The sequence below is a fragment of the Protopterus annectens genome, chromosome 1.part1 (genome assembly GCF_019279795.1).
Source record: "Protopterus annectens isolate FY-2018-M chromosome 1.part1, PAN1.0, whole genome shotgun sequence".
Classification (NCBI taxonomy): Eukaryota; Metazoa; Chordata; order Ceratodontiformes; family Protopteridae; genus Protopterus; species Protopterus annectens.
The window spans coordinates 1,890,956,165-1,890,972,593 of record NC_056726.1 but is presented as its reverse complement, the minus strand read 5'-3'; positions in this window follow the sequence as shown (position 1 = coordinate 1,890,972,593).

The window sequence follows — 16,429 nt, the reverse complement described above, 5'->3', positions numbered from 1 at the left end:
CTGTCTTAACGTCTTCAATCATTAAGTGACCCAGTCAAGCTGGGAACAAACAGAATATAGCATCATTGTAATCAGCTGCCATAACCCCATTTCCCATTTCTCTTTCATGAATTGCTGTAACTTAAGAACTGTTAGCAGAAGATATGAATTTAAATTTGAAAAAAAAAGGATTGCTTTGTTTACCTGAATACGTACTATGTCCACTCACCCACAGAAGACATACTAAAGATATCTGTAAAAGCTTAGAATGTTGCCTATTTAAAATTTTAACTGACAGTGCACATTTTGAAGGGAAAGTGCATAACTTTAAGATAGAAAAGCAGTTAGGTTTAAATATAATGTTTGCCATTACATTGCATCATAATTGGAAGTATCCTACTTCTATACAGAAATAGTAACAAAGTAACTCACACACAAAGAGACCCATTTTGCTACTCTGCCTCATCAGACTGCCAAATCTAATTGACAGTATAGATGACCTATCATGAACTAGATTTTATTTTTTGAACCACATGCAGGCTAACAACGTGTGTCTCACAGGTCTGAGTGTATTCATTAATCAAATCACCAATCATGCGCATTTAGTTTCTCCATTGTCAGCTTCTTTTTTGTCATAGATAACACCTCTGTAAAGAGTTTGCATTATCTCATGTTAAGAGCTGGACTGCTGATATTTTATGCTACTGCACTTTCGGTTGTAGGTTGTGCACTGCCCATTTGGCTTTTATATGGGTTTATTTGTGTTTTTTTTGTGCAAAAACTTTTCCTTTCCCTGGTGACATGTTGGTATCTCTTTTCATATTCTTTCAAAGTGCTAATGCAGTGTACTGTTTTTATCTCCATTTTTTTTTTTCTTTACAGGGTTATCATCCCTTTAGGCAAAGATTTTTTAAGTGTGCCTTGTTTCTGGTTGGTTATATTTTGTGTTTCTTTCATAGGTTAATAAGTTGGTGCTAGGCTATCTGCCCTAGGGCCTATACAAGCCTAGCCATAACAATTCCCTGGCAATTTCTTTCCAGAATATTTACTTCCCTGGTCCCCTGTCTAGCAGGCCGACTAACGTGATCCCCGGGGTGAATTTCCTATCTCCCATCCAATCGTCAAGGTTCCTTTTGAAGAGGGCAAAAGAGGCGCTCAGCTTGACATGTATGGGCAGTCTATTCCAGAGTATGGGAAGTCTCTGGGTCAGGAACCTATCCCTCCAGCATGTTTTGTTCATTGTGATGACCAGGTTTATATCCCTGGAGCATGTGGCTCTGAGGGATTGGGATTTCTTTAAACCTAGCATGTCCAACAGCTCTGGGTTTGACATGGCCTTGTATGTTAAGCAGAGATCGCCTCTGACTAGGCGATATGCAACAGAGAGTATAGCTGGAGTTTTTTTAGACGGTCAGCACAGGGCATCTGCTTTAGGCTTGTTATTCTTTTTGTGAGGTATTTCTGTGGCCTTTCCAGTTGTTGCAGATGTCTTGTGAGGTACTTACCAAATGGGCCGTTGTACTCTGTAATGGGTCTAATGAGGGATGAGTACAGTGGGACAATGATCACCTTTTTTTTGGATGAAAAGCCCTTAGTGATGAGGTGTACCACATAGAAGGATTTTCTGACTGTTGTGGCGATGTTATCGAAGGTGAGACCACTGTCCACCTGTGCCCCTAAGTTCCTTATCACACTTTCAGTGTTTAGTGTACTGCCACTTATGTGGTAATTCATGGGTACATGTTTGTTTTCCAAAGGGGATAACTATACATTTCTTGACATTGAGCTTGAGCCCATGGCTCTGGCACCAAGCATCTGTTTCTGTAAGGCCCTTTTGTAGAATATCCACATAATTTGGGGATTCAATACCGGCTCCCAGTTTGTAGTCATCTGCAAACTTTGTTAGCCAGAGTCCCTTAGTGCTGGCCTGTACTTCAGAGAAGTAGGTGCCAAACAAGAGTGGTCCCAGGACTGAACCCGGAGGTATTCCACTTGTCACTTGTCTGGAGCTGGATTTTGAGTCTGCTACTTTTACAGTGTGGGTTGTGTCAGTAACCCAGTTGGCAACCCATCAAGTAATGTAGGGATTAATGGCCAGCTTAGTAAGTTTATCTATGATTCCAGAGTGGAGGATGGTGTTGAAGGCCTTGGTGAGGTCCAGATAGGCTGTGTGGACTGCCTTGCCCTTGTCCATGGCTCTGGAGAATGATTCGAAGAAGTCAATCAGGTTGAGGAGACAAGATAATCCCTTTACAAAACCAAACTGGGTGGGTTCCAGTGTTTGAAGGTTGCCAATGTCTTTGTTTATAAGTTCCATGGTAATGTGTTCCATGGCTTTGCAGATCAGGCTCATCAGACTGATGGGATGATAGTTCCTGGGATCCAAGGTGGATCCCCCCTTGTGGAGTGGGATAACTGTAGCTGTGCACCACTCACTGGGCCTGAAGCCTGAGGTGAGGCTATGATTATGATTATGCTTTCTCATTTATGTGGGAAAGACTAACAGTATGCTTAAAGAATGCATCCTGCAAATTATTAGCGATGTGAGACTTTTATCTAAACATAGTACGATTACTCAACATATAAAGGATAATCCCAGACATGGCTTTCACTTTATGGTGTTGCAGCTTCAAAATATGAGGGTGATTTTGTTTCCGAATTGAAGTGGATAGCCAATTTGTGGGCTGACCATTTACCGGGACTTAATGGTGTGTTTCCTTTGACAATAGCCCTGAAAGAGCATAGACTGGTGAATTCATTTTGATTGTTTTTTTCCCCATTTTAAAGAACTGATTGTGATTTTAGATGGTGAATCTGAATAAGGGCTTCTCAAGCCAGAAAGCACTAATTCTTTTTATTTTGTTTTATAATAACATTTTAATAGTTGATGTGCTACAATGTAGGGGTCCTGATCAGTTGGTATTCCATCTGTATATTCTGTTTTTACATCTGCAGACCTTCAGCACTCCTGAGTTTAATGTTTTCTGTCATAAATCTATGAGGGGAATCAAGCACACATTCCTCAAAAATCAACATCTGTCGGAGGTGTTAGGAGGGACACTGATACACCTGTATTTGAAATTATGAGAAATCCTGGCTAGTTAACAGTTTTGTATGGCATTTCAACAACGCATATTATACTCGTCTCACTCTTCACAAATTTGATCCGAAGATTTCACCTAAATGCCCACATTGCTTAGATCAAACAGCGGATTTGCTTCACATGTTCTGGAGTTGCAAGTGTATTTATAAATTGTGGAATTCACTCAAGTTACAGTTACAAAAAATGGGCTACCAAAACTCAACACTCTCTTGGGAGTTTATGATTCTTCATATTCCCCCGGAGAATCTAGGAAAATCAAAAAGGATCGTAATTATGAATATTTGTTTATTAATGAAATTATATATAGCCAAAAATTGGTTGAACCCAGACCAGACATTGTGGGGAAATTTCAGATTGATGGCTATACAACATATCTTAGCGCATAAACTCTTAATAAGCGACCATAAGAAAAATATCAACAATATAAAAATATGGGAGCAAATTTTTAATATTGTGTTGGCGTAGAGGTGCCTATCCACTTTTTCTCGGGACTTAGAGTACAATGTAAAATCAATCTTAGATTAGATATAAGAGGTAGAGACAATACAGTTCGTTGGCTTGATTTGTTATTGTGGGTTTTCTTTTTTTTTTTCTCTTTCTCTCTTTTTTTCTCTTTTTTGATTATTAGTACTGTACTTATGACCAATATATGAAATTGACATATAATGTGAAGTTACCCTATGGAAGCATTTTGTAAATATTGTACATAGTGTGTGAATTTGTAATATGGTTGTGAAAAACAATAAAAAATGTTTATTGAAAAAAAAAAAAAAAAAAAAAACAGTTTTGTATGGCATATGTATGCCACAATCCACACTTTCATGAATATAACCCTTCCCATCTATGTATTTACAGTGTGCATCACAGTAACACCTATCACACAAACATCTTGTATAACACCTTGCAGGGGAATCTGCACCATCAACACCTAATGTTTATGCACCAAAAAGAATACTTAGGTATGCCCGATAATATGTGTGGGAGCTCACTGTGGCAAAAGTTGTACACTTGAGTAAATCATCCCTGGGAGATGTGTTGGGAGGTACATGCAAAAGGGTGCATTGTGCTTGATTATTGTTGTGATGAGGGCTGAAAACACTGGAACTATAATGGCCTTTGATGTGGATGTCCCGCATATACTCAAGAGTTGTGCTACATACAAGGGAGTGATAACCACTGTTGGCTCATGCTGGTGGACATGCCATCTAACTGAGTACACAGGTCACATACCACTTGGTCTTCTCTTAGGAGTGTGCTGTCTATATTGTAATTAGCTTGTGTATTTACTTTCATAATGGAAGTAATCACCCCAGTGTCTGTGAAAGCAATCCTTTGTGTGTGCAGATACTGTCTGCATTATACCAATACCACACTTGAAGTCAATGATTGTCCACACATTGCAGTCCTCCACAAAGCTGGTTGGAGAAAGGATATGTATGTTAGTTTTGACATATGAGACTTAAATAATGAACAGAAAAGGGTCTATCATAGAGAGATGAGGTACAGACCTGGTCACTCGACTCTAGATAGAGGTGACTTCATACACTGCAACATATTTATCAAATATGCATGTGATCCAGTTGTCTATCCACTTGGTGAAGTAGGTGTTTATGGCCACTTGAGACAGTTTTTCTGTAATACCTGACTGGGTGTTTCTGTCAAATCCCTTGACTTGGTCAATTTATGCAGGACAATAGTGCTGCAATCATGCATAACCTTGGTAACCTTCTTGAAGACAGTGAACAGATATAACAGACATGATGTAGCCTTAACAAATCAAGCATGGGTTTGGCACACAGTTTTAATATTACCTGTGTCCTTTTAGAGAAGGTTGATTATAACTTGCTGGCCTACCTCACAGATGAGGAGAGTCAGGATGGGCCTATTACTGCATGCATCAGATGATGTTTCCCTCAATCAGAAGGATACATGTTGCTGTACACCCTTCCATGGAAACATAGGCTGTCTGGAGGCTGTGTTGAAGTATAGATACAACTGAGTCTGGTAGGTCAGGTTTTACATCACACCCTCTTTTTATCTTCTTATAACTCCTGTACTTCTCAATTGCCTCCTACCGCTAAACTTCCACCCACACAGTACCACCCTACAAACTCTCCTCTCCCCTGAAACAGAAATGCCTCTCTACCCTTCTCCTTCACTACTTCCTTCCTCCACTTACCTATTTCACTAACTCCTCCCCTAAGATAACCTTCTGTACTACCCTCCAGCAATCTATACTTGCTGAGCAAAACCTGATACAATGTCTAAAGTAATAGTTTTAAGTTATGTTCAGCCACCACCATTCACATAAAATCTTTGTAATTAATCTGCCAAAAATGTACATGTATAAACCATGGTTGTTTCCAATCTCTCGTTGTAAGACTCTAAATATCTACTGTTCTTAAAATTGTAAATTGTGCCTTCTGACTAGTAGACTTTGCAACTGTGTTATATTGCTGCTTCAACTCACTTGATGTGTAACATTCAAAATCTGATTGTTAACATTATTAGTGCTTGTGACTTTAAAGTGTATGCAACTGTGCTACGGAGCTTTCCTCTATGGGCCTCCATTGAAAATGGGCTTCCACCCAGTCAGACCATCCCGGTAAACAAAGGTAACTAACTAACTAACTAAATAAATAAATAAAACTATAGACAACTTGTGATGTTGTTAGGAATATTGATTTTGTGTTGTTTGCCATAGAGAACACTTAGATTAGCTGCCCTCTTGAGAATAAAAAATGTTTGCATGTATACTTTGATGGATGGCCAGTGGGAAATATAGGGGTGATGTGTGAGACAAACTGTCAGCTAGTAGATTGTCTGTTTTCTCTGGTTATGTAAATATGATGGCATCCACATACAGATATGTGCTTAGTTGTGTACTCCCCTTAACCATTGATATTTACTGGAATAAATGATTTGTGAAAAGACCTCCAAATACAACCTTGGTCATTCATCACATTCCACACACTAGTATTATTCACACACATTCATACAACTGTACCAATGTGACATGCTTGTATCAATTGCACAAAATAAACCTATATATTTGTTTCATGGGAAAGCTGCATTTGAGCAGCATGATGCCATATAAGGACACATTACAGATCAGTTGCTTGTGGCTTACACAGAACATTTCCTGACACAAATGTTAAAAGTCACACAATGGTGCTGTTGACCACCTCAATAATCCTTGGGAATAGCAACTCAACTGCACATACAATGACTTCCACAAGTTTGACTTGAATCCAAACATGATACAGTGTTGTGTCTATCACAGCATAACAACATGTGTATGAGACAAGACTTATGTGATCACGTAATCAGTATACATTTATATTGATGTCCATCACAGTGGTATATAGACAAATGCACACATTTGCCATACAGCGAGTTTCACTGTGCTGGTGAACAGATGATCTGCTCCACATATATGTCCTAATAAGCCAACAATATACATAAATGTGTTACCATGTGAACAGTTCTCAGGACACATATTGCTACAGCTGTTATAAAAGGAGCATGTAATGAAATGACAACAATGACAATCAAAACATTAGCTCACATCCCAGATTGTATTACCCTCTTGTAGCCATACTGTACTCCCACACATGAATGTAGAACATGTCATTGAAAGCAACATTGACATGCCAACTGTTCATAGGGTGATAATACATTATTAGGCCAATGGCCAACACCACATAAAATCCTAACCCCCACATAAAATCCTAACCATTATTATACCATTGAAAACATACTCCCTATATTTATAGGATGGAAGATAGTAAGACTATTGTGCATATGTGTATATTTGCTTGATTGCATTATATACTGCCAATGTCCATATAGAACATGTGTACCACACCATGACAGAACTGGCAATCACACATGTAGTGGTCTGGAGCTGGCTTGCAGGGGCTCATGGATGGACTGGGCTTCATGATGTGTGTATGCATATTTCACCTGAGGACATCCTCCACCCCTCTGCAGGAAGGATTTCATGTCGCCAGAGGAAAAAGGAGAGCAGTGGATACATGGGGCTACATGAAAGATTCCACTAAGTGGTAGTGAAATGAAGGGTGATTCCAAAGTTCATACAATTACCATAATGTACCACCAACCACACCCACACAACAATAGACTTGTCTTGATTTGAACATTACACCTGTGTAGGTGTAGAATATGAATGCCATGCAATGTAACAATAGCAACACCACATATGTCTGACTGTAACACTGCCACATTGTACTTTATGGAATATGATATCATCATTGTATGCTGAGGAGAACATGCTGGGAGGAGGGTAAGACATGGATGTACACTCACATATTGTTCTAAAATTGTCAACATAGTGATTGTTACATGCACATCCCTACCTACCTATTTATACAGCATAGTACTTAACAAAAGTGCCACAGCACAAGTCTAGCTTTTATATTGCCTGACATCACTTTACAGCTGATGACATCAATAGTGTCTGCTGAGAAGAGGATGGTAATAGCAGGGTCTTATAGCTGCTGTAAAATGCTCTCTCAATTGTCATCCAAACAAATACTCACATATCTCTTGATTGCACTGAGAATAGAACCCATGTCTAAATATTTGTAAAGCACAGTATTTAATGCAAAGTCCACAGCACAAGTCTGGTATTTACAGTGTCCAACAACACTTTATATCTGATGACATCAGCATTGTTTGCTGAGAAGAGGATGGTAATAGCAGGGTCTCACATGCTGGAGTAAACTGTTCTCTTGAATGTCAACCATGCAAACACCTACACACCCAGTTGACAACAGTAAGATTAGAACCCCTAACTAAGTTTACTGGTTACAGAAATCAGAATTAAAGCAAGCACCAAGGCACAAGCACCAAGGCACAAGTCTACACTTTACACTGCTGTTGGACAATTTATAGTGGATGACATCATCACTGGATGTTTTGGAGAAGATGTCAGGAGGCCTGAAAGAAATGGATGTTTAGTCATGTATACCCTATTTGTATTCCATGGGACTGTAATGTTGACTGTAGGAAATACAGTTACACCCTTCTGAAACTGCACAAAAATTGACCAGAGTGGGACTAGAACTCCTACCTAAGTACATCAGCTAGAGAACTCAGTATTTAACACAAGCACCATGGTACAAGTCTGACTTTTGCAATGCTGCTGGACAATTTGCAGTAGATGACATCATCATTTGATGTTTAGCAGAAGATGTTGGGAGGCCTATATGAAATGGGTGGGTAGCCATACACAACTGTCAAGATATTAAAGTTCTGCATGTTACTAGATTGATGATAGTAGGATGCAGACTGATTTTCCTCTGACTATGCACTCATACTTACAAAGACATAATGTGGCTGGTGTGCTAATCTATGTAATTCATTTGTTCCCATCTGCAAAACCCAGTAGTATGTGATGATTGCAATACCACTGAAGTATGTATCTGCTTTGTCATAGTTGTCTTTATAGATGATGTCATCAAAATTATATGATCTAGTTGACATATCCTGTTTTGAGAGTGGTGTACAAAGTGTGGGTATAGTATTTCCAGTCGTGTTTCTAATCAGCAAGTATATTTTGACAGACAGCTTTACAAACTATATGTAAACATGTGTCAGGAATGCATGTAGCAGAAATGAGAACTGTTCTGCTTTTTATCAGTATGTTGTGCACATTATGCCCTTAAATTGTCACATACAGACACACATGTTTTGGGATCATATTTGTGCATTCATATTTGAGAATAATTGCTGTACACTTTAGTACAAGTATTAGACGATCTGAGTGTGTATTGTCAGTATAACGATGTGAATGGCATGCACTAAGCATTTTTGGTGTTAATTTCTGAAGTGTTGATATTTGGGAACAAGTACTGAGATACCAAGTTTCAATTGCATGGCTGCAGGTAACACATGACTGAGTGTAAATATGTTTTCAGTAATTAAAAATAAGCACTTTCCATAACACATCACCAAGCAGCTGGTTTTCACGATCAATGGCAAAGTATTTGTGCATGCAAGATACACATTTAAGGACTCTAACTGAACTTGAGAAGTATTTACCCATACTAGCTGTGGTAGACACAGCTAATAGATACCACAGTGGAGGTCTGTATGGTGTTCATAACTAGTTCATATCAGAAATGTTATGTCATAAATTCTCTAACCATAAAAAACTAGTTATATTGCTTTTCTCTATTTGTGCATAGTTAAGTGACAAACAAATGCTGGCCTCTGCTTTTTTGATACAATTTTGATAGTTCTATGGTTTTGCTTTCCTCTACACAAACATGCTAATCAGAGAAGCAAGGCAGCCAGCACTTTGGAAAATGCTGAGTGGTCTCTGCTTAACATACAAGGCCATGTCAAACCCAAAGCTGTTGGACATGCTACACTTAAAGAAATCCCAATCCCTCAGAGACACACGCTCCAGGGATCTAAACCTTGTCATCACAATGAACAAAACATACTGGAGGGATAGGCTCCTGACCCAGAGACTCCCCATACTCTGGAATAGACTGCCTATACATGTCAAGCAGAGTGCCTCTTTGGACCTTTTCAAAAAGAACCTTAATGATTGGATGGGAGATAGGAAATTCACCCCTGGGATCATGTCAGCCACCCTGTTAGACAGGGGTCCAGGGAAGTAAATACAGTGGGAAGAAATAGCCAGGGAATTGTTATGGCTAGGCTTGTATAGGTCCTACGTCTGATAGCCTAGTACCAACCTATGAATCTATGAAGAAACGCACCTGTTGCCAAGCTGGCTCTGTGGCAGCAGGTGAAAGAGCACTGAGTTATTATTGTAAGGCCTGATCATACAGGGTATGAATCCAGCTGTATCTAATAATTAATGTAAATAATGTAAATAATTACATGTGATAATTTGAAATGTGTGAGGGAATGACTAGAGTGTAGTACTGTATATAAACAAACAGTACTCAAGTGGTTTATGTCAACAGTACATATATGGAGTTACATATTGATTCAGTCATCAGGCTAAATAAAATAGTTATTTAAATTAAATGTTTAATATAAGTGCCTTTATTCTACTTTAACAGTGTGTTTCCTTTGTGCACTGTGTTTAAGCAGCATTATGCAGAGGAAACAGCACCATGTCATTGAATGTGAAGAGACAGTTGCACTGGAGACAGCCTTCGCCAGACTATTCCAAGCCTCAGATTTGTACTGAGACCCAGTATAGTCCTTCTGCAGCAGCCTTCAGCTGTGACACTTTACAAGAAATCCAATAAAGATTCTGAACTCCTCCATACTCCACCTTTGAGTCCTAAACTGGATACCTTGCCTTCTAGTTCCAGACATGTCTGTTGAGTTCAAAGAACAACAGTTAATAGTGTTTTTCTACCACTTTGTGTTATTGGGTTTAATGCTAGTGTGCAGACCTCAACAACCATGCCAGCTGAGTTTGTGCAATTTTAAATGGAGAACAACCATGCCAAACAGAAAGAAAATCATTTTTTGAAATAGGATGGTTAATCTAACAGTTGGCATTGGTTTATGGGTTGGTTGCTGCTGCAACGGTTATTTGAATAAAAAATGCAAAGGGTTGGGAGGGTGGCCTAATGGTTAAGGCATTTGCCTTACAAGCACACGGTGCAGGGTTTGAGTCTCACAAGGGATAATTGGTAAGCTTAAAATGGCTCGCAAGGGCAGTTAGCTTAGTAAGAATCTATGAATCTATGAATCTATGAATCTACAGGCAAAAAAACCTACAGCCAAAGGTCACCCAGAAGAATGAAATGCAAATGTGAAAACCAAAATCTCCAAATGACCACCACAGCTAAAAGCATATGTAGTTTATTAAAAATACGGCAGGATAAGCACTTTCACACAAAGTGCTTCTTCAGATCCATATAACAGACAAAAATTACACCCAAGTTTAAATATATTAACAATGATAAAACAACCAACAGAAACTAATTAATAAAACAATTAAATCACTGATGTGATCTACACTTCTTAAGAACAGGTTTTAAAGGCATAGTAGCACTGATTCCTAGTAATTTATCTGCTTGCATTCTTGCTATCCACTATATTTCAGCTAGTTCTACTCTGTTGTTAATATCACCGCCTATTTTATTATCTGATAACACCAATACTGTAAATTCAAACATGTGCCCTTCATTATTGGACATATGCTTAGCTAAAGCATTAAAGAGATTCATTTTCCTGATGTCACCTAATTGTTGCATGATATGTTCTTTAAGCATTCTAGTCATCTTACCGATATAGAAAGATGCACATGATCTACAGCTAGATAGATAAACTAAATTCTTTGATCTACAATCAACATATAGGAAAGTAAATGGACAGTTGGTGAAAGGATGCATAAAGGTATCTCTCCTTGAAACAAATAAGCAGGCCCTACAATTTCTGCATGGAAATGTACCATGCCTATTAGAAGTCACCTTGATACTATTAGTGGTACAGCAAAGCTGCCTTTTCAAAGAAAGGTTGTTTTTAAATTTATAATTATGTCTATCACCTACTATAGCTCTTATCTGATCATTAGAGGCCAAAATACGCCAATATTTGTTAATAATAACACATACTTTATGAATGTTACTACTATAGGTGAGGGGTAGTCTTAAAGCATTTTTTTTATCCTCCATGTGTCACCCTTGTATCAGACTCATGAGCTATAATGTGAAAAAATGGCTTCCCTGTTGTATCACACAGGACATTGACCTGTAACATAACTCTACTTAGGGCATTTTGGTTATAACCTCTCTTCATTAACTCATTCTTTAGCTCCAAAGATGCTGCTTGATATTCTTAATCTTCGGTGTGAAGTCTAGACATTCTTAAGAACTGCCCTTTAGCTATGTCATTAAAAACGTGCTTAAAGTGCATACTGGAGTGATGCAACAATGCATTCTTTCTACAATTTTTCCTAACTAGAGAACTGTGTATCATGCAATTTATCAAGACAACCTTAGTATCTAAAAAAAATCAATAGAATCATTAGAGAAATTCAAATTGAATCTAAAGTAGTCACTACTTTGTTCAAGATATTCTACAAACTGTTGCAATTGCACTTGTGCACCTCGCTGCAGAGACAAAGATATCATTCACAAATCATTTGTAATGCAGCAAGTGTGGAGTGAATATATGTTGTGAAAGGACCACCCTGCTTTCCCAATCTGCCAACACCAAGTTGACATAACTGTTCACGCAGGGGGTCCCCATGGCTACTCCAAGATTCTGCATATAAATGATCTCCTTAAACATAAACAGATTATTTTCCAAAACCAATTCTAATAACATGCCTAACAATTCAATATGCCTAGAAGAATAATTAGTATTATTTCCCAGAAAATACTTCACAGAATCAATCCCAAAATCATGGGGTATTATCATGAAGAAAGTACAAATGTCCATTGTAACCAATAAAACATCAGACTGAAATCACCCATAACTCCTGCAAAAATCTCCCAGAGTGCATAAAAAGTCTCAGTGTCTTTAAGAACAGCTGTCACTTTTTCCAAAGGTGTCTTTAACTGACTATCAATGAAGATGGAAATAAATTCAGTCACCCATCCCCTCCCATCCCTGATACAATAGGATGAAAGGGAGGCTGCGACAGAGATTTATGCACCTTGGGTAAACCATAAATAATAGGAACTAATGGCTTATCAACCAACATGAAGTCGTATAAATCTTTGTTAATCATAGACATTAGTAATAAGTCATATATTGTTTCAAGAACTTTCTTTACAATTGATTCAACAACCGACTGCAATATAACCCTGTAAGCGATAGTGTCACTTAACATATCTTGTATACTGTTGACATAAAATGCTGAATCTAATACAGCAATTGCCTTTCCTTTATCAGCTGGATGAATTGCTAGCCTGGAGTCATTTCTTAGTTGTTGTAGAGCCATAGCCTCATCTTTGTCTAAGCTACAAAAAGTGTTGTTTGCTGGCAGAGAATCAGACACTTTCTTTTCATAAAGTTTAACAAAAATACCAACCATAGGTGGCAACTGAGGATTGTATAAACTGAAATGCTTCAGAAGGTTAGCTACAGAAACTCCCTCATTTGAAAATGCAAGTATAAGGGTCACATTTCTTGCAAAAAGTGTAATATCTACAATTAAATGACTAACCTGCGAAGGGCAAGCTGCCACAAAAGTTAGTCCTCTGTTAAGTAAATTGTTCTGCGATGCAATAAGTTCAGCAGAGGATAAATTAAGAACTAGCATTGATACCTCTTGAAGCGTGTTGACTCCATAAAATTCTCCTTTTCTGATGATGTTTTCCTCCTCTTCCAGCCTTGACTGAAAAGACATCTTTTCCTCTGTGGCTGAGGCAGCCTGAAAGGGGCTGATAGGCCAGGAAATACACTTCCTGTAGTTTTCACATGATTTATAGTCGTTGGTCTAGCACCACCTAGTGTCATCTGGTTGTTATGCAGCTGTGGATATACATTCAAGGTTCCCAATCCTGTAGTGCCAAAAAAATGAGTGAGAAAGTCACTGAAAAACCAATCAGTAAAAAAAAATTAAAACTCCAGCAAAGCTAGAACTTCCAATAAGTGACCCCCCAAACCTCTTGTATCAGAGGCACATGGGATATATGCAAATGATCCTTATGAACATCAGGTGTTTCAGCTAATTGCAATTCTGAATGCCCATGACTTGTTTTGTCATTTTAATGGACAATTTCAGGCCAATAAAGCCAAAGCTCACTAGCAGTGGATATGCATATTTCAGCCTTGTTATGACCTCTTCGGCACAGCACAAGCAGAGTGTTTTCTGCTTGTGCTGTATTGATGAGGTCATAACAAGGCTGAAATATGCATATCCAGAGCTAGTGGGGTTTGGCTTTATTGGCCTGAAATTGTCCATTAAAACAACAAAGCAAGCCATGGGCATTCAGAATTGCCAATTAGCTGAAACACTTGATGTTCATAAGGATCATTTGCATATATCCCATGTGCTTCTGATACAAGAGGTTTGGGAGGTCACTTATTGGAAATCCTGTAGGGCCAGGAAAAACATCTATTGGAGCAGTGTGAAACTCAGCAGGCAAAGTTACCTGATTTTCAATAGCTGTAGGTGCTTGTTCTATATTCAATGCAGCTCCTGTTGAAGGGGTAGTGGTAGCATTATCATTCCTATCTCATCCCCGAGGCTATACAAAAATATGTCCCTTCTTAAAATTTCTGAAATCTCTTTCAAGTTTTTTCTTTTTCTGCCCTTGTAGCCGGACATCATAGGCTAAAACATTCAGCAAAACATTGTCAATCTCACCAATATACCTCTCTTCATTGTACTTATTCAAAAGTTCTATCTGCATACTTTCCATTCTCATAACCAGTTTGTTTCTCTTGAGGACTAAAGAATTCAATCAGCAGCTTAATATAGCTAAAGCTCAAGTCCATATTCAAAGCCTGACATTGCTTAAGTAATAGCGGAAAAGTCTCACCATAAGTGGGCATGCGAAGAATTCATAAACGCCTTGGGACCACTTTGTAGTTAAGGCAAGCATCAATATGGAGGCATTGCCATTGAAGTCTTTTAAGCTTAAACAAACCATTTTCAATGAAATGACTGATCATGCAGCCATTTATGAGTATTGACTGCAGCAATGCAGCTCTTTCTTCTTTTTGTATTGTGTTCATTCTTATATATATATATATATATCTATATATATATATATATATATATATATATATATATATATATATATATATATATATATATAGATATAGATATATCAACTATGGCTTAACAGCCACCTATCCAATAGTGGCATGGCTACCTGTCCCAATAATAGACTAACAAAACTAGGGTCCCGCAAGGATCCATTCTTGGAGTCTTCCTAATTTACATTTTTTATCAATAATCTACACACTGCCTTCCAGCACAGTACATTAATCCAATATGCTGATGACTCCCCCATTTTTTTCTTCTTCTAACAACACAACAGACCTCTTGCAAAATGCACAAAACTCATCTACCTCAATAGAATCATGGCTTAACAATGCACAATTAGTACTTAACCCAGACAGAACTAAACTTTTACTATTCACCCCTAAAACTTACACATCGGATTTCAAAATCTATTCCATAAACAAAACAGAGATAGAAATAGTGCCAAGTGCTAAGCTGCTAGGAATCACCATAGACAACAAACTCACATTTGACCAACGCATACATAATGCCATTGAAAAAACACTATAAACTAGGCACATTCTATAGGCATAGAAATTTATGGAACCAAACACCAGAATGATACTAGCAAATGCCTATTTTTATTTTTATTTATTTTATTTTACATTTATTTACTGGGAATGTCTGACTCGGCTAGAAACCCATTTTCAGTGGACGCCCAGGGAGAAAAGCTCCATTACAGTTTACAAGATCACATAATTTCACTATTTCATCTCCAGATCACAAGAAAACTTTATGCTTATAAAGCATGATGGATTTTGTACATAACTACTAGCTAGATTACAAAACTAATCATGGCTAAACTGTTTCCAGAGTCTGGAATTGTCACGCATCTCCAGATCACAAGTATACATTGTAATTATATAACATGACAAATTACAAGCATATCTATAAGATAGTCCACAAACATGGCTACATTGTTTCCACATAGGTTGAAAATTATCATATGTAGCATGGTAGGTTTAAGACATAGGCAAACTGCTACATTATATGTACATGACACAACTGAAAGATATATATGGGGAGGTCTGTTCAGTTAGATGTTTGGATAAGAAGTAAAGATATGAGTAGAGAAAAAAAAAGAGAGCATCATTATCTGGGGGTAGTGCAGTAGCACAGCCAGTTATTATTTAGGTGTTAGCACAACATAGAAACCATGCCTGAGGGGAATGGATATTTAAAACTATACTGAATACCAGAATTGCAATGTAAAGTAATTAAGAAATGCTCACATGTGGAGTCTTAGAAGAATCTTTAATTGAGTAAAATAGTCCCATAGATCTGGTACTCGAGTCGATAGGATATAATGTTTTGCAGTGACTTAAAATTAAATAGCATTTGTAAATTTGATTAATATTTCATGCCCCACATGGACATCTGCTATAAAATTGTACACGGGTATTTGCAGAATTCACTATCCACAGAAACTAATGAAAATACTACATATTTCACAGCAGATGTACTCTTTCATTACAGAGGCACTCACTTTGCTCTCCCTGATTGATAGACAATACTCCTGGACAGCAAACCAGATACGCAGAGCATACCTGGGTAATGTGTTAATCTTGTCTGAAGACTAGAAAAGCCAACTACATGAAGTTCAAGCCATTGTAGATACTCTGAATTAAGATGGATTGACAAAT